At 36.3% G+C, this 22,934-nt stretch overlaps 1 non-coding gene across 1 annotated transcript; it reads left to right on the plus strand.

Moving 5' to 3' along the window:
* Positions 1–20,372: 20,372 nt before the first annotated feature.
* Positions 20,373–20,478, plus strand: LOC145565706 (small nucleolar RNA R71). Its single transcript, XR_014095087.1, has one exon. It is a non-coding gene; the product is annotated as a small nucleolar RNA R71 (small nucleolar RNA).
* The last annotated feature ends 2,456 nt before the right edge of the window (positions 20,479–22,934 follow it).

Genomic DNA, 22,934 nt, shown 5'->3' on the forward strand with positions numbered 1-22,934 from the left:
TGATTCAAATAGCTTTGTTGAATGAATTTGACTTTTATTTGCTTCAAAAAGCTTTATTTGAATGTGTTTGACTTTCATTTGATTTAAAAACCTTTGTTTAATGTGTTTAACTTTCATTTGATTCAAATAGCTTTGTAGAATTCATTTGACTTTCATTTGATTCAAAAAGCTTTGTTTGAATGTGTTTGACTTTCATTTGATTCAAATAGCTTTGTAGAATGCATTCGACTTTCATTTGAGTCAAAAATCTTTGTTTGATTGTGTTTGACTTTCATTTGATTCAAATAGCTTTGTTGAATGCATTGGACTTTCATTTGCTTCAAAAAGCTTTGTTTGAATGTGTTTGACTTTCATTTGATTCAAATAGCTTTGTAGAATGCATTCGACTTTCATTTGATTCAAAGATCTTTGTTTGAATGTGTTTGACTCTCATTTGATTTAAATAACTTTGTAGAATGCATTTGACTTTCATTTGATTCAAAAAGTTTTGTTTAATTGAGTTTCACTTTCATTTGATTCAAATAGCTTTGTTGAACGCATTTGACTTTCATTTGCTTCAAAATGCTTTGTGTGAATGTGTTTGACTTTCATTTGATTCAAATAGCTTTGTTTAATGTGTTTGACTATCAATTGATTGAAAAAGCATTGTAGAATGCATTCGAATTTCATTTGATTCAAATAGCTTTGTTGAATGCATTTGACTTTTATTTGCTTCAAAAAGCTTTATTTGGATGTGTTTGACTTTCATTTGCTTTAAAAACCTTTGTTTAATGTGTTTGACTTTCATTTGATTCAAATAGCTTTGTAGAATTCATTTGACTTTCATTTGATTCAAAAAGCTTTGTTTGAATGTGTTTGACTTTCATTTGATTCAAATAGCTTTGTAGAATGCATTCGACTTTCATTTGAGTCAAAAATCTTTGTTTGATCGTGTTTGACTTTCATTTGATTCAAATAGCTTTGTAGAATGCATTCGATTTTCTTTTGATTCAAAAAGCTTTGTTTGAATGTGTTTGACTTTCATTTGATTCAAATAGCTTTGTTCAATGCATTTGACTTTTATTTGCTTTAAAAGCTTTGTTTGAATGTATTTGACTTTCATTTGATTTAATAACCTTTGTTTAATGTGTTTAACTTTCATTTGATTCAAATAGCTTTGTAGAATGCATTCACTTTCAATTGATTAAAAAAGTTTTGTTTGAAAGTGTTTGACTTTCATTTGATTCAAATAGCTTTGTAGAATGCATTAGACTTTCATTTGCTTGTAAAAGCTTTGTTTGAATGTGTTTGACTTTCATTTGATTTAAAAACCTTTGTTTAATGTGTTTGACTTTCATTTGATTCAAATAACTTTTTAGAATGCATTCGACTTTTATTTGATTCAAAAAGCTTTGTTTGAATGTGTGTGACTTTCATTTGATTTAAAAACCTTTGTTTTAATGTGTTTAACTTTCATTTGATTCAAATAACTTTTTAGAATGCATTCGTCTTTTATTTGATTCAAAAATCTTTGTTTGAATGTGTGTGACTTTCATTTGATTCAAATAGCTTTGTAGAATTCATTCGACTTTCATTTGATTAAAAAAAGCTTTTTTTAAATGTGTTTGACTTTCATTTGATTCAAATAGATTTTTTGAATGCATTGGACTTTCATTTGCTTCAAAAAGCTTTGTTTAAATGTGTTTGACTTTCATTTGATTCAAATACCTTAGTTGAATACATTGGACTTCCATTTGCATTAAAAAGCTTTGTTTAAATGTGTTTGACTTTAATTTGATTCAAATAGCTTTGTAGAATGCATTCGACTTTCATTTGATTCAAAAATCTTTGTTTTAATGTGTTTGACTTACATTTGATTCAAATAGCTTTGTTGAATGCATTAGACTTTTATTTGATTCAAAAAGCTTTGTTTGAATGTGTTTGACTTTCATTTGATTTAAAACCTTTGTTAAATGTGTTTGACTTTCATTTGAGTCAAATAGCTTTGTATAATCCATTTGACTTTCATTTACTTCAAAAAGCTTTGTTTTAATATGTTTGACTTTCATTTGATTCAAATAGCTTTGTAGAATGCATTAGACTTTCATTTCCTTGTAAAATCTTTGTTTGAATGTGTTTGACTATCATTTGATTTAAAAACCTTTGTTTAATGTGTTTGACTTTCATTTGATTCAAATAACTTTTTAGAATGCATTCGATTTTATTTGATTCAAAAAGCTTTGTTTGAATGTGTGTGACTTTCATTTGATTTAAAAATCTTTGTTTAATGTGTTTGACTTTCATTTGATTCAAATAGCTTTATAGAATTCATTCGACTTTCATTTGATTAAAAAAGCTTTTTTTGAATGTGTTTGACTTTCATTTGATTCAAATAACTTTGTAGAATGCATTCGACTTTCATTTGATTCAAAACTCTATGTATGAATGTGTTTTACTTTCATTTGATTCAAATAGCTTTGTTGAATTCATTTGACTTTCATTTGTTTGAAAAACCTTTGTTTGAATGTGTTTGACTTTCATTAGATTTAAAAACTTTTGTTTAATATGTTTGACTTTCATTTGATTCAAATAACTTTTTAGAATGCTTTCGACTTTATTTGATTTAAAAAGCTTTATTTGAATGTGTTTGACTTTCATTTGATTCAAATAGGTTTGTTGAATGCATTTGACTTTTATTTGCTTCGAAAAGCTTTGTTTGAATGTGTTTGACTTTCATTTGATTTAAAAACTTTTGTAGAATGTGTTTGACTTTCATTTGATTCAAATAGCTTTGTAGAATGCATTCGACTTTCATTTGATTCAAAAATCTTTGTTTAATGTGTTTGACTTTCATTTGATTCAAATAGCTTTGTAGAATGCATTCGACTTTCATTTGATTCAAAAATCTTTGTTTAATGTGTTTTACTTTCATTTGATTCAAATAGCTTTGTAGAATGCATTAGACTTTCATTTGATTCAAAAATCTTTGTTTGAATGTGTTTGACTATCATTTGACACAAGTAGCTTTGTTTGAATGTGTTTGACTTTCATTTGATTCAAATAGATTTGTTGAATGCATTGGACTTTCATTTGCTTCAAAAAGCTTTGTTTAAATGTGTTTGACTTTCATTTGATTCAAATACATTAGTTGAATGCATTGGACTTCCATTTGCTTCAAAAAGCTTTGTTTAAATGTGTATGACCTTCATTTGATTTAAAAAACCTTTGTTTAATGCGTTTAACTTTCATTTGATTCAAATAGCTTTGTCGAATGCATTCGACTTTCATTTGATTCAAAAATCTTTGTTTTAATGTGTTTGACTTACATTTAATTCAAATAGCTTTGTTGAATGCATTTGACTTTTATTTGATTCAAAAAGCTTTGTTTTAATGTGTTTGACTTTTATTTTATTTAAAAACCTTTGTTAAATGTGTTTGACTTTCATTTGAGTCAAATAGCTTTGTAGAATGCATTTGACTTTCATTTTATTCAAAAAGCTTTGTTTGAATGTGTTTGACTTTTATTTGATTCAAATAGATTTGTTGAATGCATTGGACTTTCATTTGCTTCAAAAAGCTTTGTTTAAATGTGTTTGACTTTCATTTGATTCAAATACGTTAGTTGAATGCATTGGACTTCCATTTGCTTCAAAAAGCTTTGTTTAAATGTGTTTGACTTTCATTTGATTCAAATAGGTTTGTAGAATGCATTTGACTTTCATTTAATTCAAAAAGCTTTTTGTTTAAATGTCTTTGACTTTCATTTGATTATAATAGCTTTGTTGAATGCATTTGACATTCATTTGCTTTAAAAAGCTTTGTTTGAATGTGTTTGACTTTCATTTGATTCAAATAGCTTTGTAGAATGCATTCGACTTTCATTTGATTCAAAAATCTTTGTTTGAATGTGTTTGACTATCATTTGATTCAAATAGCTTTGTTGAATGCATTTGACTTTTATTTGATTCAAATAGTTATGTTTAATGTGTTTGACTTTCATTTGATTCAAATACCTTAGTTGAATGCATTGGACTTCCATTTGCTTCAAAAAGCTTTGTTTAAATGTGTTTGACTTTCATTTGATTCAAATAGGTTTGTAGAATGCATTTGACTTTCATTTAATTCAAAAAGCTTTTTGTTTAAATGTCTTTGACTTTCATTTGATTATAATAGCTTTGTTGAATGCATTTGACATTCATTTGCTTCAAAAAGCTTTGTTTGAATGTGTTTGACTTTCATTTGATTCAAATAGCTTTGTAGAATGCATTCGACTTTCATTTGATTCAAAAATCTTTGTTTGAATGTGTTTGACTATCATTTGATTCAAATAGCTTTGTTGAATGCATTTGACTTTTATTTGATTCAAATAGTTATGTTTAATGTGTTTGACTTTCATTTGATTCAAATACCTTAGTTGAATGCATTGGACTTCCATTTGCTTCAAAAAGCTTTGTTTAAATGTGTTTGACTTTCATTTGATTCAAATAGCTTTGTAGAATGCATTTGACTTTCATTTGATTCAAAATAGCTTTGGTTGAATGTCTTTTACTTTCATTTGATTATAATAGCTTTGTTGAATGCATTTGACATCCATTTGCTTCAAAATGCTTTGTTTAATGTGTTTAACTTTCATTTGATTCAAATAGCTTTGTAGAATGCATTCGACTTTCATTTGATTCAAAAATCTTTGTTTGAATGTGTTTGACTTTAATTTGATTCAAATAGCTTTGCATTTGACTTTCAATTGAGTCAAACAGCTTAGTTGAATGCATTGGACTTCCATTAGCTTCAAAAAACTTTGTTTAAATGTGTTTAACTTTCATTTGCTTCAAAAAGCTTTGTTTAAATGTGTTTGACTTTCATTTGATTCAAATAGCTTTGTTAAATGCATTTGACTTTTATTTGCTTCAAAAAGCATTGTTTTAATGTGTTTGACGTTCCTTTGATTTAAAAATCTTTGTTTAATGTGTTTGACGTTCATTTGATTAAATTTTTTGTAGAATGCATTCGACTTTCATTTGATTCAAAAAGCTTTGTTTGAATGTGTTTGACTTTCATTTGACTCAAATAGCTTTGTAGAATGCATTTGACTTTTATTTGCTTCAAAAAGCTTTGTTTGAATGTGTTTTACTTTCATTTGATTTAAAAACCTTTGTTTAAAGTGTTTGATTTTCATTTGATTCAAATAGCTTTGTAGAATTCAATCGACTTTCATTTGATTCAAAAAGCCTTGTTTGAATGTGTTTGACTTTCATTTGATTCAAATAGCTTAGTTGAATGCATTGCACTTCCATTTGCTTCAAAAAGCTTTGTTTAAATGTGTATGACTTTCATTTGATTCAAAAAGCCTTGTTTGAATGTGCTTGATTTTCATTTGATTCAAATAGCTTAGTTAAATGCATTGGCCTTCTATTTGCTTCAAAAAACTTTGTTTAAATGTGTATGACTTTCATTTGTTTCAAAAAGCTTTGTTTGAATGTGTTTGACTTTCATTTGATTCAAATAGCTTTGTTGAATGCATTTGACTTTTATTTGATTCAAAAAGCTTTGTTTGAATGTGTTTGACTTTCATTTGATTCAAATAGCTTTGTTAAATGCAATTGACTTTTATTTGCTTCAAAAAGCATTGTTTTAATTTTTTTGACTTTTATTTGATTTAAATACCTTTGTTTAATGTGTTTGACTTTGATTTGATTCAAATAGCTTTGTAGAATGCATTCGACTTTCATTTGATTTAAAAAGCTTTGTTTGAATGCATTTGACTTTCATTTGAGTCAAATAGCTTAGTTGAATGCATTGAACTTCCATTTGCTTCAAAAAGCTTTGTTTAAATGTGTTTGACTTTCTTTTGATTCAAAAAGCTTTGTTTGAATGTGTTTGACTTTCATTTGATTTAAAAACCTTTGTTTGAATGTGTTTGACTTTTATTAGATTCAAATAGCTTTGTTGAATGTATTTGACTTTAATTTGATTCAAAAAGCTTTATTTGAACGTGTTTGTCTTTCATTTGATTCAAATAGCTTAGTTGAATGCATTGGACTTCCGTTTGCTTCAAAAAGCTTTGTTTAAATGTGTTTGACTTTCATTTAATTCAAATAGCTTTGTAGAATGCATTCGACTTTCATTTGGTTCAAAAAGCTTTGTATGAATGTGTTTGACTTTCATTTGATTTAAAAACCATTGTTTAATGAGTTTGGATTTCATTTGATTCAAATAGCTTTGTAGAATTCATTCGACTTTCATTTGATTCAAAAAGCTTTGTTTGAATGTGTTTGACTTTCATTTGATTCTAATAGCTTAGTTGAATGCATTGGACTTCCATTTGCTTTAAAAAGCTTTGTTTAAATGTGTATGACTTTCATTTGATTCAAATAGCTTTGTAGAATGCATTCGACTTTCATTTGATTCAAAAAGCCTTGTTTGAATGTGTTTGAATTTCGTTTGATTCAAAAAGCAAGTAAATTGTCGGGAACATTGTCGGGGAGTGGCTCATTTGGCACTTGCCAAGTGGTTCCCGCGGTGTTCATAACCGCCGCATTAGGGAGAATGCAACGGTGTTTCCCTTTGACCAACCAAGAGTAGGTGGTCACATTTCCCCGGATTTCCACAATCATATTCATTGTGGCAAAACCGGCAAGGTCAAGAGCATTTGGGCCTTCAACTGGGGTTAATTGGTTAACCCAACCGGTGAAACCCAATGCCTTGGCGATGATTGTGATCATCCCACCACACTTAATCTCACCCGTCAACTCCGTGCTCATCTTGATATCGTAGCACCGCTTAATGAACATGTACCCCATATTCACGTTCCCCTCAAGATCCCCCTCAAATCGGGAAGCTATAAAGAGGCATTTAATCTCCTCTTTAGATAGCTTTCCGAGATCTTGCTTTGTGAAGCAAGCGTACCCCATAATCATATATACGGAGTACGGGGTGGATGATGTGGCTAGCGTGGCTAGACCGGGACGTGAATGCGGGGTACCCCGCGATAGTATTCCACCAATTACACTCTTCGTAACTGGTGAGGTTGTAACTATCGGGTTTGGTTATTTGGTTGTTCACGGCCCACCCGTATATCTGATTGAGGCGAGTTAAGCTTATGTTTTGAGGTCGATTGAACATGTTAAACTTAATCTCGCACTCAATGGGCTCTCCCTCACCATTAGTTTTTCTCACGGTTAGGGTGGATAGGAATTCGAGAGTGAGCGATTCGAATGTTTCCTCCCTCTTTCGAAGAAAGTCTAACCATCCGAAATTTACAGCCACTTGACGAATTCCGTCGTCTATTCCTAGCAATTGGCAGGACTCTTGGTCATAGAATCGGGTTGGAAGCATTTTTCGTGCGGATAGCTTTTTGTGGTAACCTTTGGATTTTTCGGGTATTTTTATTAAAGGGGGAGGATTTGATTGATCTATTGTTTGGTTTGGGGTTTCAGTTGGGCTTTCGAAATGACGATTTTCATTTATTTGGATGCCGGAAGTAGTTTTCCTCTTCTTCCCTCCCGCACCTCCAAATAAACGAAGAACCATTTTGGAATTTAAGATTGGACAGGAAAGGTAACTTAAAACACCACAAACACACTCACGACACAACACAAACAATCTCCGAAACTTCAAACCCCCGATAAAATCCAAGTACCTGCTTACAATTCAATAATATTCCAACACAAACAACCAACAATTCCAACACAATAATTCCAACACAACAAATTCACAATTCCAACAGAATTTAACCAATTTTCGTGCACAAGTTCATCAAACTTAGGCAAGAAACAAATCACAATTCTCTCACTCCATAACTAATCACAAAATTCTACAATTTAATTATCAAAGGCAAGTAAATTTGTTTAATTCACCTAATCTGCTACTAATCACACAACAATCATGAAATAAACAAATTAGAAAAGATAAGGTTTAAGAGGGAAAGTGAAGTGGGGAAGAAGATTTTACCAATTAGAGTATGAAAACACTCTAAAATCCTCCAATTTACCCAAGTTTCCTCCTCCTCTAGCAAACTTTACCCCTTTTCCTTGCTTGTTCTTTAATTTGATTTCATGGGTCTTCAAAATTTTCGCCCAAATTAGTAAAAAATTATGGTTTTTGGAGAGAGAATTTGATGGAGAATAAGAATTTGTGAATTTTGATTGAAGAAAGTTGAGATTTGATGATGAAAATGAAGAGAGAAGTTGGAGAAAGTGAAGGTTTTTAGAGTGAGAAGTAGATGGGGATGAGGAGAAAGAGCATGAATGTTAGAATGATTGGTTAAAATGGGTGAAGGAGATTAAAAGAAGGAGAAAGATTCCCCCTTTTTTTTTTTACCCGGATCGGCTGGAGCGGGCGTGTAGGGAAGAGGAGCGCCCGCTCCGATCCTGGGAATTCACTTCTGTTTTTTTTTTCTTTTTTTTTTTTGAATTTTCCTGCGAGGAGCGTGCGTGCAATTTTTAAAGCGCCCGCTCCAGGTTCCGGAGCGCCCGCTCCGAACTCTTCTTCACCCTTCTGTTTTTTTTTTAATTTGGTTCACCCTGTGAGGAGCGGGCGTGCAAAATTTGGAGCGCCCGCTCCTGGCTTTGGAGAACCTTCTGTTTTTTTGTTAATTTGGGACACCCTGTGAGGAGCGGGCGTGTAATTTTTGGAGCGCCCGCTCCGAACTCTTCTGGAACTTTCTGTTTTTCTTCTGTTTTGGCTGAAATTAATTTCCTGTGACGAGCGGGCGCGCAAGGCTGAGGAGCGCCCGCTCCTCACTGCTTAAAGCTTTGATTAAATCCTTTCTTGCTTTTTTTTTTCTTCTCCTACATTAAAACCACAAGGACATAATTCAACAAAATTAGCCAAAATCAGATATTCTCAACACTCTTATTCTTTTCTTCTCTCACTCATTGTTTTATTTCTCACTCCTTTTATTTTCTTGACTCTCTTTTCTCCCTCTTTTTTTTCTTTTTTTTTTTTTACTCGGGTTGCCTCCCGGAAGCGCTTCTTTAACGTCAATAGCTTGACGACCTCCACACTCAGGAGGTAAGATTACATTGAGTTGATTCTAAAACACCTACATGAGCACCCTCGTAGTAAAGCTTGAGGCGATGCCCATTCACCTTGAAAGATCTCTTGCCGTCCATATCCCAAACTTCCACGGCTCCATGAGGAAACACTTCCTTAACAACAAAAGGTCCACTCCACCTTGATAAAAGTTTCCCGGGAAACAATTTCATCCTAGAGTTGTGGAGGAGTACCTTATCGCCTTTTAGAAATGATTTCTTTTCAATGTTCCGGTCGTGGCAATCCTTAGTGCGATTCTTATAGTTGCTAGCACACTCATAGGCTTCCAATCTTAGCTCTTCAAGCTCATGCAAATCAAGCCATCTTTGCTCTCCCGCGCTAGCCAAGTCGAACTTAATCTTCTTGATTGCCCATTGAGTTCGGTGTTCAAGCTCCACCGGTAGATGACAAGATTTTCCATACACAAGACGATATGGAGTTGTGCCTATTGGGGTTTTGTATGCCGTTCTATATGCCCATAGAGCGTCATCAAGCTTTTCCGACCAATCCTTCCTATTACTTGCAACCGTCTTCTCAAGGATTAATTTAATTTGACGGTTGGACACTTCCACTTGCCCAATAGTTTGTGGATGATAGGTAAGGCCGAATCTTTGGTGAACCCCGTGCTTTCTTAGCATCTTTTGAAAAGCACTATGAACGAAATGTGAACCGTTGTCACTTACCACTGCTCTAGGAATTCCGAATCTTGGAAATATGACTTTCTTGAACATCTTCATGACTACCTTGTGGTCATTAGTTGGGGAGGCAATGGCTTCAACCCATTTTGATACGTAATCGACCGCCACATGGATGTATTGATTTCCATAAGAAGTAGGGAATGGCCCCATGAAATCAACACCCCACACATCAAATACCTCTAGCTCAAGAATCGGTTGTTGGGGCATCTCGTTTCGCTTGGATATATTGCCGGTTCGTTGACACCGGTCACAAGTCTTCACAAAGCCCCAAGCATCCTTAAAGATGTGAGGCCACCACAACCCGCTATGCAAAACCTTCAATGCTATTTTGTTTGCTCCCATATGCCCTCCACAAGGATCGGAATGACACATCTTGAGCACATTTTGCACTTCTTCATCCGGAACACACCTACGGAGCAAACCATCTACTCCTCTCTTATAGAGAATGGGGTCATCCCACACATAGTGTCTTGCTTCCCTTTTTAGCTTCTTCCTTTGATTTTTTGAGAAATCGGGAGGGAATTCTCCACAAGCCAAATAGTTCACCAAGTCGGCGAACCATGGAAGCTCCTTCTCATTCAAGATATAGAGCACATCATCTCTCAATTCATCGCAAATGGGAATTTCATCATCACTAGCTTTCACATTCTCTAATCGGGAAAGATGGTCCGCAACCACATTTTCGGCCCCTTTCTTATCCCGGATTTCTACATGAAATTGTTGGAGAGACAAGACCCATCGAAGAAGACGAGGTTTGGACTCTTTCTTTGCCACAAGGTACCTAATAGCCGCATGATCGGTATAAACAATAGTTTTGGAACCAATTAGGTAGTTCCAAAACTTCTCAAAAGCATGCACCACGGCAAGAAACTCCTTCTCCGTTGTGGTGTAGTTCCGTTGAGCTTCATTCAAGGTCTTGGACATGTAGTAAATGACGTGAAGTTTCTTCTCAATTCTTTGTCCCAGCACCCCTCCAATTGCAACATCACTAGCATCGCACATAAGTTCAAACGGCAAATCCCATCTTGGCCCTTGCACGATTGGAGTAGAGATCAAAGCCTCCTTTAATTTGTTGAAAGCTTGAAGACACTTTTCATCAAAAATAAAGATGGCATCCTTTTGAAGAAGAGCATTTAGGGGTCTAGCAATTTGTGAGAAATCCTTGATAAATCTCCTATAGAACCCGGCATGCCCTAAAAAGGATCTTACTCCTCTCACATTAATTGGAGGTGGCAATTTTTCAATCACTTCAACTTTGGCCTTGTCGACCTCAATCCCCTTGCTTGATATCTTGTGACCAAGGACGATTCCCTCTTCAACCATGAAGTGACATTTTTCCCAATTTAGGACCAAGTTGACCTTCTCACATCTTGCTAAGCATTTGCCCAAATTGGACAAACAATCTTCCAATGAAAGGCCCCCAACCGAGAAATCATCCATGAACACTTCCATTTCGGCTTCAAGCATGTCTCCAAATATACTCATCATGCACCTTTGAAAGGTTGCCGGTGCATTGTAAAGTCCAAACGGCATTCTCCTATATGCAAAAGTACCATACAGACAAGTAAAAGTTGTCTTCTCTTGATCATCCGGGTTTATGGGGATTTGAAAGAAACCCGAATAACCATCAAGAAAGCAATAATACTTGTGCTTTGTTAGTCTTTCAAGCATTTGGTCAATAAAAGGAAGAGGAAAATGATCCTTATTAGTGGATGCATTTAGACGTCTATAGTCTATGCACATCCTCCAACCGGTCACCGTTCTAGTTGAAATGAGATCACCATTCTCATTTTCAACTACGGTCATTCCTCCCTTTTTAGGGACCACATGAACGGGGGAAACCCATCTAGAACTCGAAATGGGGAAGATGATGCCGGCATCAAGGAGTTTGGTGATTTCTTTCTTCATCACTGTTGTAGCCAAGCCTAACAACTTGGTTATGGACGTTTCTTTGGTCCAAGATGTAGCATCATGCATTGATGCTATGCGTTCTATCTATGTGCAACAAGATATTCAATCCTTTGAGTTTCTTGTTGTTCTTATTAACTAGTTCATTCTAGTTCTTTTTATGCTTTGAATAAATTGTAAACTTTAGTTCTTTTAAGTTTGCAAATTAGTTATATTTTTCTTACTTCTTTTTAGCTAATTTTAGTTCGAAAAATATTGTTACATTCACATAAAGTACAAGTACAAGATACACAAAAGAAGACAGCCATTTAAGCTTGGAAAACAACATAGAATCCGAAATTCTTTTGGAGGAATCTCAAGGCTTCAAAATGGGAGTTACAATCAGTTTTCAAAGAGGAATTACAAGCCATTACAAGCCTTAATTTCAGCCTTTAAGTGGCCGTTAATTTCAGTCAAACTTGGAGCATCTTAAGCCTTAATTTCGGCCTTCATTTGGCTGTTCAATTCGGTCAGCTTTTGGAGCAACTAAAGGGCGTCCAAATACACTTTAGTCCACATACATTCAAGCTACTTTCAAGGCTAGAATCAAGGGGAAATTACTCTTCTTTTGCTGTTTGAATTAGGCGTGAATTATGGGGCTGTTTTGCTTCTAATTTTCTGCTTTGTTGGGCGTAAATCAAGGGGAGTTTAAAGCCTTCACTTGCTGCTTTGTTGGGCGTAAATCAAGGGGAGTTTAAGCCTTCATTTGCTGCTTTGTTGGACGTGCATTAAGGGGGAGTTAAGCTCTCTTATTTTCTGATTTTTGGAGCATCTTTTGGAGGTTACAAACCGCCACTTTCTAAGCTTATGTACCTAGTTAAGTTTAGCTTCTTTAATTGATGTATCTAGACATTAAAAATCAGATTTTGATGCTTAGTTTAAGCATGTAACAAGTGAGCTAAAAAGTCACTTAAGTTAGCTTGTACTTATGATGCTTGTTTACTATAAATAACAAGCAAATGTGAATGAAAAATATAGAGAATATTTTGAACAAAAAATTGTGTTTTTACACTCGTTTCTTGGATTAGAAACAAACTTGAAATTCTTGGATTTGGAATTTCGTTTCCTTTGCTTAGTTAACTAGCTTAGACTACTAGTTGGCTTGTGATCTTAGGAACCCAAACTCGTTTCTTAGTGGTGTGTCTGTATCTAAGAAGCCTTTTTGGTTTTAGTCTTACTTATCCTTGGTTTATCCCTTGTGTATTTCGGGTTGATACTCCAAATATACAACATTTGGCGCTAGAAGGAGGGGGACTAGCAAAAAAAAAAAAAAAAAAAAAAAAAAAAAAAAAAAAAAAATACTCGTCCCAAAACACATATCCCAAACACCTACCCCAAACACAAACCCAAACACAACCATGACAAACGTTCCACCACCTAATTGGCAAGAATATGTCAATAAGGTTGAGCAAGAGAAAGAAGATATGGAGCAACGAATGAAGTATATACAAGATCAATTGAAAGATCTTACTATTAAGTTGCGCCATAATAGAGAAGGTTCACCCACCCATAGTGAAGATGACATGAGTGAGTCTACTTTCAATAACAATGAGAGACCTTTTAGTGAAAGAGAAAGGTCACGTTCTAACAATGACATAAAAGCAGACATTCCTGAATATGATGGCAAACTCGATGCTGATGAGTTTGTAGAATGGTTGAGAACGGTGGAGAGAGTGTTTGACTATAAGCAAACACCAGAGGAGAAAAAGGTGAAAATTGTGGCCTTGAAGCTACGAAAATATGCCTCAACTTGGTGGGCTAGTGTGTGCGCCAAGAGGGAAAGGCAAGACAAAGAAAAAGTGAGATCATGGGTTAAGATGAAGAAATTGTTGAAGCAAAAGTTTCTTCCCACATACTATGTGCAAGAAAACTTTTCAAAATTCCATAACCTCAAGCAAGGTACAAAATCGGTAGAAGAATATGCTAGGGAATTTGAAGGATTTGTCATGAAATGTGGAGTAGAGGAAGATGAACCTCAAACATTGGTGCGTTTTTTGGGAGGACTTGACCCAAAAATAGCCAATGTGGCCGAGCTACACCCTTACACCACCCTTGAAGAGCTCATTATCTTAGCACATAAGATTGAGCAACAACAAAAGGCAAGAGGCAAAAGTGATTCTTCACGTTTTGCTTCTCAATCCTCATCTCCCCAAAAAAGGCAAACAAATTTCCAACCTTTCAAATCCGCAACCACCCAACCTACTTCTAAACCACCCTCTCAAACCACCCAAAACTCCAATCCAAAACCAGGCCCAAGAAGATGCTTTAGGTGTCAAGGCCTTGGACATATGGCTAGTGATTGTCCAAATAAGAAAATTGTTACTTTGGTGGAGCATGAAGAGGAGAACGAATTAGAAGATGAAGAGGACAACAACCTTGAGGAGAATGATGAGTATGCGTGTCTAGGTCCGGATGAAGGGGAATGTTTGGTGGTTCGACGTACACTAAGCAATATGTTGGACCAAGAAGGGAGCTTGCAACGTGAGGCAATCTTTCGCACTCGTTGCACCATTGGAGGAAAGGTATGCACTTTGATTATTGATGGAGGTAGTTGTACCAATGTAGCTTCGCAAGTTATGATAGACAAGTTGAAAATGAAAACTATCCCTCATCCTACACCATATAAAATTCAATGGTTAAGTCATAGTAAAGGGATTTATGTCACACAACAAGTCTTGTTATCATTTAGCATTGGTAAAACTTATGAGGAAGAATTATGGTGTGATGTTGTACCTATGGATGCATGTCATGTTTTACTTGGTAGGCCTTGGTTATTTGATAGACGTGTGATGCATGATGGTTACAAAAACACCTACTCCTTTTCTAAGGATGGAAAGAAAATTGTCCTTACCTCTTTAATCCCCAAAAATGATCACTCCACATCCACGCTTCCCACTTCCCTCACCACTCTTTGCCTCTCAGAAAAAAATCACCCACTCCTTGCCTCTCTTCTCAAAACCTATGCTCATGTTTTCCCCAACGATATCCTTCATGGATTACCCCCAAAGCATATCAAGTATCGGTTTCCTATTCCAATATTGGTTGATAATGCTTACAAAGTTGCATTGCACGGAGAGTATGGTGTTTCTAGCATCTTTAATGTGACTGATTTATCACTTTACTTTGATGAGCTTGAAGAATTGCCGAGTTTGAGGGCAAACTCTTTTCAAGAAGGGGGGAATGTTGTAGCCAAGCCTAACAACTTGGTTATGGACGTTTCTTTGGTCCAAGATGTAGCATCATGCATTGATGCTATGCGTTCTATCTATGTGCAACAAGATATTCAATCCTTTGAGTTTCTTGTTGTTCTTATTAACTAGTTCATTCTAGTTCTTTTTATGCTTTGAATAAATTGTAAACTTTAGTTCTTTTAAGTTTGCAAATTAGTTATATTTTTCTTACTTCTTTTTAGCTAATTTTAGTTCGAAAAATATTGTTACATTCACATAAAGTACAAGTACAAGATACACAAAAGAAGACAGCCATTTAAGCTTGGAAAACAACATAGAATCCGAAATTCTTTTGGAGGAATCTCAAGGCTTCAAAATGGGAGTTACAATCAGTTTTCAAAGAGGAATTACAAGCCATTACAAGCCTTAATTTCAGCCTTTAAGTGGCCGTTAATTTCAGTCAAACTTGGAGCATCTTAAGCCTTAATTTCGGCCTTCATTTGGCTGTTCAATTCGGTCAGCTTTTGGAGCAACTAAAGGGCGTCCAAATACACTTTAGTCCACATACATTCAAGCTACTTTCAAGGCTAGAATCAAGGGGAAATTACTCTTCTTTTGCTGTTTGAATTAGGCGTGAATTATGGGGCTGTTTTGCTTCTAATTTTCTGCTTTGTTGGGCGTAAATCAAGGGGAGTTTAAAGCCTTCACTTGCTGCTTTGTTGGGCGTAAATCAAGGGGAGTTTAAGCCTTCATTTGCTGCTTTGTTGGACGTGCATTAAGGGGGAGTTAAGCTCTCTTATTTTCTGATTTTTGGAGCATCTTTTGGAGGTTACAAACCGCCACTTTCTAAGCTTATGTACCTAGTTAAGTTTAGCTTCTTTAATTGATGTATCTAGACATTAAAAATCAGATTTTGATGCTTAGTTTAAGCATGTAACAAGTGAGCTAAAAAGTCACTTAAGTTAGCTTGTACTTATGATGCTTGTTTACTATAAATAACAAGCAAATGTGAATGAAAAATATAGAGAATATTTTGAACAAAAAATTGTGTTTTTACACTCGTTTCTTGGATTAGAAACAAACTTGAAATTCTTGGATTTGGAATTTCGTTTCCTTTGCTTAGTTAACTAGCTTAGACTACTAGTTGGCTTGTGATCTTAGGAACCCAAACTCGTTTCTATTACTTGCAACTTGTCTATCATTTTATATGGTGTAGGATGAGGGATAGTTTTCATTTTCAACTTGTCTATCATAACTTGCGAAGCTACATTGGTACAACTACCTCCATCAATAATCAAAGTGCATACCTTTCCTCCAATGGTGCAACGAGTGCGAAAGATTGCCTCACGTTGCAAGCTCCCTTCTTGGTCCAACATATTGCTTAGTGTACGTCGAACCACCAAACATTCCCCTTCATCCGGACCTAGACACGCATACTCATCATTCTCCTCAAGGTTGTTGTCCTCTTCATCTTCTAATTCGTTCTCCTCTTCATGCTCCACCAAAGTAACAATTTTCTTATTTGGACAATCACTAGCCATATGTCCAAGGCCTTGACACCTAAAGCATCTTCTTGGGCCTGGTTTTGGATTGGAGTTTTGGGTGGTTTGAGAGGGTGGTTTAGAAGTAGGTTGGGTGGTTGCGGATTTGAAAGGTTGGAAATTTGTTTGCCTTTTTTGGGGAGATGAGGATTGAGAAGCAAAACGTGAAGAATCACTTTTGCCTCTTGCCTTTTGTTGTTGCTCAATCTTATGTGCTAAGATAATGAGCTCTTCAAGGGTGGTGTAAGGGTGTAGCTCGGCCACATTGGCTATTTTTGGGTCAAGTCCTCCCAAAAAACGCACCAATGTTTGAGGTTCATCTTCCTCTACTCCACATTTCATGACAAATCCTTCAAATTCCCTAGCATATTCTTCTACCGATTTTGTACCTTGCTTGAGAAGACAAGTTGCAAATGAAAACTATTGGGCAAGTGGAAGTGTCCAACCGTCAAGCATGCACCACGGCAAGAAACTCCTTCTCCGTTGTGGTGTAGTTCCGTTGAGCTTCATTCAAGGTCTTGGACATGTAGTAAATGACGTGAAGTTTCATCTCAATTCTTTGTCCCAGCACCCCTCCAATTGCAACATCACTAGCATCGCACATAAGTTCAAACGGCAAATCCCATCTTGGCCCTTGCACGATTGGAGTAGAGATCAAAGCCTCCTTTAATTTGTTGAAAGCTTGAAGACACTTTTCATCAAAAATAAAGATGGCATCCTTTTGAAGAAGAGCATTTAGGGGTCTAGCAATTTGTGAGAAATCCTTGATAAATCTCCTATAGAACTCGGCATGCCCTAAAAAGGATCTTACTCCTCTCACATTAATTGGAGGTGGCAATTTTTCAATCACTTCAACTTTGGCCTTGTCGACCTCAATCCCCTTGCTTGATATCTTGTGACCAAGGACGATTCCCTCTTCAACCATGAAGTGACATTTTTCCCAATTTAGGACCAAGTTGACCTTCTCACATCTTGCTAAGCATTTGCCCAAATTGGACAAACAATCTTCCAATGAAAGGCCCCCAACCGAGAAATCATCCATGAACACTTCCATTTCGGCTTCAAGCATGTCTCCAAATATACTCATCGTGCACCTTTGAAAGGTTGCCGGTGCATTGCAAAGTCCAAACGGCATTCTCCTATATGCAAAAGTACCATACAGACAAGTAAAAGTTGTCTTCTCTTGATCATCCGGGTTTATGGAGATTTGAAAGAAACCCGAATAACCATCAAGAAAGCAATAATACTTGTGCTTTGTTAGTCTTTCAAGCATTTGGTCAATAAAAGGAAGAGGAAAATGATCCTTATTAGTGGATGCATTTAGACGTCTATAGTCTATGCACATCCTCCAACCGGTCACCGTTCTAGTTGAAATGAGATCACCATTCTCATTTTCAACTACGGTCATTCCTCCCTTTTTAGGGACCACATGAACGGGGGAAACCCATCTAGAACTCGAAATGGGGAAGATGATGCCGGCATCAAGGAGTTTGGTGATTTCTTTCTTCATCACCTCCCCCATTTGAGGATTGAGTTTCATTTGCCTCTCAATGGAAGGCTTAGCACCCTCCTCAAGTGTTATGTGGTGCATACATAAAGCGGGACTAATACCTTTGAGGTTATCAATGGTATAGCCCAAAGCACCTTGGTGGTTTCTTAAAATACCACATAACATTTGAGTTTGGCACTCGTTCAAAGAAGAATTCACTATTACCGGAAAAAGTTGAATTAGGACCCAAAAACTCATACCTTAGGTGTGATGGTAGAGGTTTTAACTCTACCATTGGAACACCCTTACCTTCTCTTGAGGTGGCTATTTTCAAAGCATCAATGCTTGTGATTCCCATGCTTACTTGCTCAATGATTTCTTCCGTACTTCCTTCAAGCATTTCTTCATACAATGTCATCTCCTTGCCTTGCTCACCTATCTTTTCCTTATTCAAAAGGACATTCTCAAGGGCATCGTTAGTAGTGAGCAAGTGCTCATGCATAGAAGACACAATAGAATCAATAGTATCAATCATCATACAATTATCAAGACTAGAGCTTGGATATTTTATGCTCTCATTCAAATCAAATTCTATCACCTCATCTCCTACTTTTAGTGAAATTTTAGCACTTTTAACATCTATTAAAGCACCCGAAGTAGCAAGAAAAGGTCTTCCAAGAATTATTGGAATGTTAACATCTTCATCCATCTCTAACACAACAAAATCCACCGGGATTACAAACTTCCCCACCCTTAGAGGAACATCCTCTGCCTTACCCTTTGGGAATTTAATAGAGCGATCGGCCAATTGTAGGGTGATGTTGGTGGGTAGAAGTTCCCCTATCCCAAGTCTTTGGTATACCGAGTATGGCATTAGGCTAACACTAGCCCCTAGGTCACACAAAGCATTATCAATTTGCATCTTGTATATTGCACATGGGATAGAAAAGTTACCGGGGTCTTTCAATTTGGGTGGCATCTTGTTCATGATAATTGCACTACAATTCTCGATGAGACTCACGTTTCAACCAATTCACACTTTCTCCTTCCACTCAAAATATCTTTCAAAAACCTAGCATAGTTAGGCATTTGCTTGATAGCATCGGTAAAAGGAATTGAAAGGTGAATTTGTTTTAATGTTTCAAGAAATTTTCCAAATTGCACATCTAATTTGTTTCTAACAAATTTGTGAGGATATGGTAGCTTTTGCAATTGTTTTGTTTCTCTCTCTTTTTCTCTTCTCTCTTCACTCTCTTTTTCAAAATCTTTCTCTTTCTCACATTCTTTCTCTTTTTCATTCTCATGGTTTTGCTCTCTCTCTTGTTCAAAATCACTTTTAAGGGGAGGCTCACTCATGTTCATTCTCTCATTGCTTTTTTTAGGAACACTTTCTTCCAACACTTTACCACTCCTTGTTGATATAACATTTACGGGCCTCTTAGGATCTAGTCCTTGGGGTGGTAGTTTAGAAGTGCTAGTCCCTTCCTTCAAAGCATTGGCCAATTGAGAAATTTGTGTCTCTAGCATTTTATTATGGGTCATCACTTCACTAAATTTCTTTTCACTAGAGGCCATGAAAGTATTGAACATTTTAGTTTGATTTTCCATCATTTCCTCCAAGCTAGACCTACTACGTGGTGCTTGTGCATAGTAGTTGTCTTGGGAAGCCCTATTACCTCTAACATTCGAATTGGACGCATTTTGATTAGAAGAACCTCTATTATTATTGTTGTTCCAATTGTTCCGATTATTAGAGTTTCCCCCTTGGTGAAATTGCCCTTGATTCCCATAGTTTCCTTGATTATTATGATTATGGTTACCATAACCACCTTGTTGGTTGTAGTTACCTTGGGGATTTTGGTCCCTTTGGTTCCTATTTCCCCATTGATTTTGGTTATGGTAATCGTAATCATTTCCTCTTTGGTTATAGGAATTCCCCCCTTGTTCTCTTCTATTTGGTGGTAAGTATCTTTGATTGTCATTCCTATGTCTATTATCATAAGACAAGGCATTGACTTGTTCATTTTCATTTTCATTACCATCTTCGTATTGGGGTTGGGGTTGGGAATCATAATTACAAGAAGAGGTATCATGGTCATATGACCCACAATTTTCACAAAACAAACATCCATGAGGCATGTTATTAGAAGTAGAGGGAGAAGAGTTAGAATTCATACCTCTCCCCTTAGATTGGGAGGGATGCTCTTGTGTTGAACTAGAGGTCTCTAGTTTTGCCTTAATGGACGTCATCTCCTTTCCAAGGTTGGCGATTTGGGAAGTCAAATTGTTGATGGCATTAAGGTGATCGACGGAGTAAACCGCATTTCCTCCCTTGTTTAGAGAATCTCTCTCTCCTTCTTGCCAATCCATGTGGTGCCTCACCACATCCTCAATTATCTCTATGACTTGCTCCTCCGTCTTGTTCATAATCGGGCCACCTGCTCTCGCATCTAAGCTAGTCTTTCCTTGTGGGCTCAAGCCCCCATAGAAAATTTGAAGCACTTGATATGACGGAATTCCATGATGAGGGCACTCCCTTTGATATTCCTTGTATCGTTCCCATGCTTCATATATGGTTTCACTAGCTTTTTGACGGAAACCTTGGATCAAAGCCCTTGCCTCGGCCGTCTTCTTTAGAGAATAGAATCTTCCTAAGAAAGCCGTGGTGACCTCGTCCCAAGTTCTCAAGGAGTTAGGCCTCACCTCCTTCTCAAGCCATTCAAGAGCCCTTCCTATCAAAGAAAAAGGAAATAGCTTTAGTCTCACAAACTCTTGAGTTACCCCATTTACCTTGATCGTGTTGCAATATTTTTCGAATTCGTTCAAGTGTGCAAGAGGGCTCTCATGTTTTGCTCCACTATATTGCCTCCTTTCAATCAAATTAATCATTGCGGGCCGAATCTCGAAGTCATTGGCTTGAGTAACGGGTGGAGCAATGCCGCTTGAAGCTCTATAAGCTCCCGGAGTTCCCAACTCCTTTAAAGGTCTTTGAGGTGGTGGTTCCGCGTCACCCATTTGATCTCGATCCTCCTCGAAATTGGTCTCTCTAGTTGGGGGAGTAGTAAACGGCCTAGAACCGACTCTATTTCTCCTCCTATAAGTTTGCTCAATCTCGGGATCGTAAGGTACCAAGATTCTGTTATGAGTTCTGCGCATACACTCTCAACAAACACAATTAGTAACAAGGCAACAAGTGTAGCAAAAAAGAAACAATCTTTTTGAATTTTTTTTTTGTTTTATGGTGAACTAGACTCAAGTAATCAATTAGCAATCAACAACACCGTTCCCCGGCAACGGCGCCATTTTGATGGGCGTTAGAACGGTCGCACATTCCACACTCAATCAAACACATTTATTAACAAACACCTTACAAACCAAGCATAATGACAAGTAAGAGTTCGGTCCACAAGGAACGGGATATGGTTGCCAAAGATCTTAACACTTAAGCTAATTCGAAGTCAATGGTGAATTGGGGTTCGTCAAGAAGACAAACAAACTATGGTTCTAAATCAATGGATTGAGGACACTAGGGAATGGGATCCACTCGACCAAGGCAAATAGACAAACGGGGAATGAAATTGATAAGATATAGTAAGGACAATATGTAAGATCAACCTCATGCAATTAGGAAACAACTCACACTACTAAACTTAGATTCCTCATTAGTTTAGCAATAGAAGATACATAATCAAATTGCAATAAGTAATGCCATGCTTCATTCACGTTTCCATGTCAAACTAAGCATATCATGCTATCAAGCTCCTAAATCAAGGGTAGCTAATCCTATCATTGAAGAACTAACAAGCAATCTCATATAATCAATTTAATTGCAATACAAGCATCAATGCTTCTCCCACATTTGCATAATTAACCCAAAAGGTTGAGCTTCACCCAACCCCTAGCAAGTAGACTACTCACAACTCATATTTATCAACATGCAAACAAGTATTAGGGTTCTAACTTCTTCAATAATTGGGAAAAATGATTAACAATTGAAATAACTATCATCCAATAACAAATTATCAAGAACTAAGAAGATCTAAATATCATGCAACAACAAATAGAATCAGAAATTAAATGGAGAAAAGTAGAAGGAAGTTACTAATTGAGGCTTGAAATTGTTGAATACAAAGTGCCAATCTTGAGAAACAAACTTGAAACCAACTATTACAATGATTGAATTGATGAAAATTAAGCTAAATTAATTAAAAGGAAAGTTTCAAACTAAGAGGAGTCTCCAAAAACTAGGCTATATATGGTTCTCCCACAAAGGAACTAAAGGGGAAGTATTTATACTCCCCGAAACACATAGGGAAATCCGTCAAAAGAAAACAAATTCCCAGCGAAGGAGCGCCCGCTCCACCTGAGGAGCGCCTGCTCCACGGCTAGGAGCGCCCGCTCCAGGTTGTTGCACGCCCTCTCCAGCTGTCTTCAGAATACAAGCAGTTTTGAAAGTTTGGGGAGGAGCGCCCGCACCTCACAGGTGCACGCCCGCTCCTCACAGGTTGCACTTGGCAGTAAGTTTGCAGGAAGTTTGGAGCGCCCGCTCTTGAGAGGTGCACGCCCGCTCCAGCAGGAGCGGGCTCTCCTTTCTCTAATTTTCTTGCCTTAGACAAAATCCATGCATCGAATGCTTGCCAAACTAAACCAATAAACCTGCAAAACATGGACAAACACAAACCAAGGAGGGGCAAGGCCGAGATAAAACATTTTCATTCAAAACGGGTTAGAAAGAGGGGAAATGAATGCAAAACCGGGTTTAAATTAACACAATAAGTGGTCAAATAAACCACTTATCAATATGTGTTTGACTTTCATTTGATTCGAATAGCTTTGTAGAATGAATTCGACTTTCATTTGATTAAAAAAGCTTTGTTTGAATGGGTTTAACTTTCATTTGATTCTAATAGCTTTGTTGAATGCATTAGACTTCCATTTGTTTCAAAAAGCTTTGTTTATATGTGTTTGACTTTCATTTGATTCAAATAGCTTTGTAAAATGCATTCGACTTTCATTTGGTTCAAAAAGCTTTGTTTGAATGTGTTTGACTTTCAATTGATTCAAAAAGCTTTGTTGA

Source organism: Chenopodium album, chromosome 10 (genome assembly GCF_948465745.1).
Source record: "Chenopodium album chromosome 10, dcCheAlbu1.1, whole genome shotgun sequence".
NCBI classification, from domain to species: Eukaryota; Viridiplantae; Streptophyta; class Magnoliopsida; order Caryophyllales; family Amaranthaceae; genus Chenopodium; species Chenopodium album.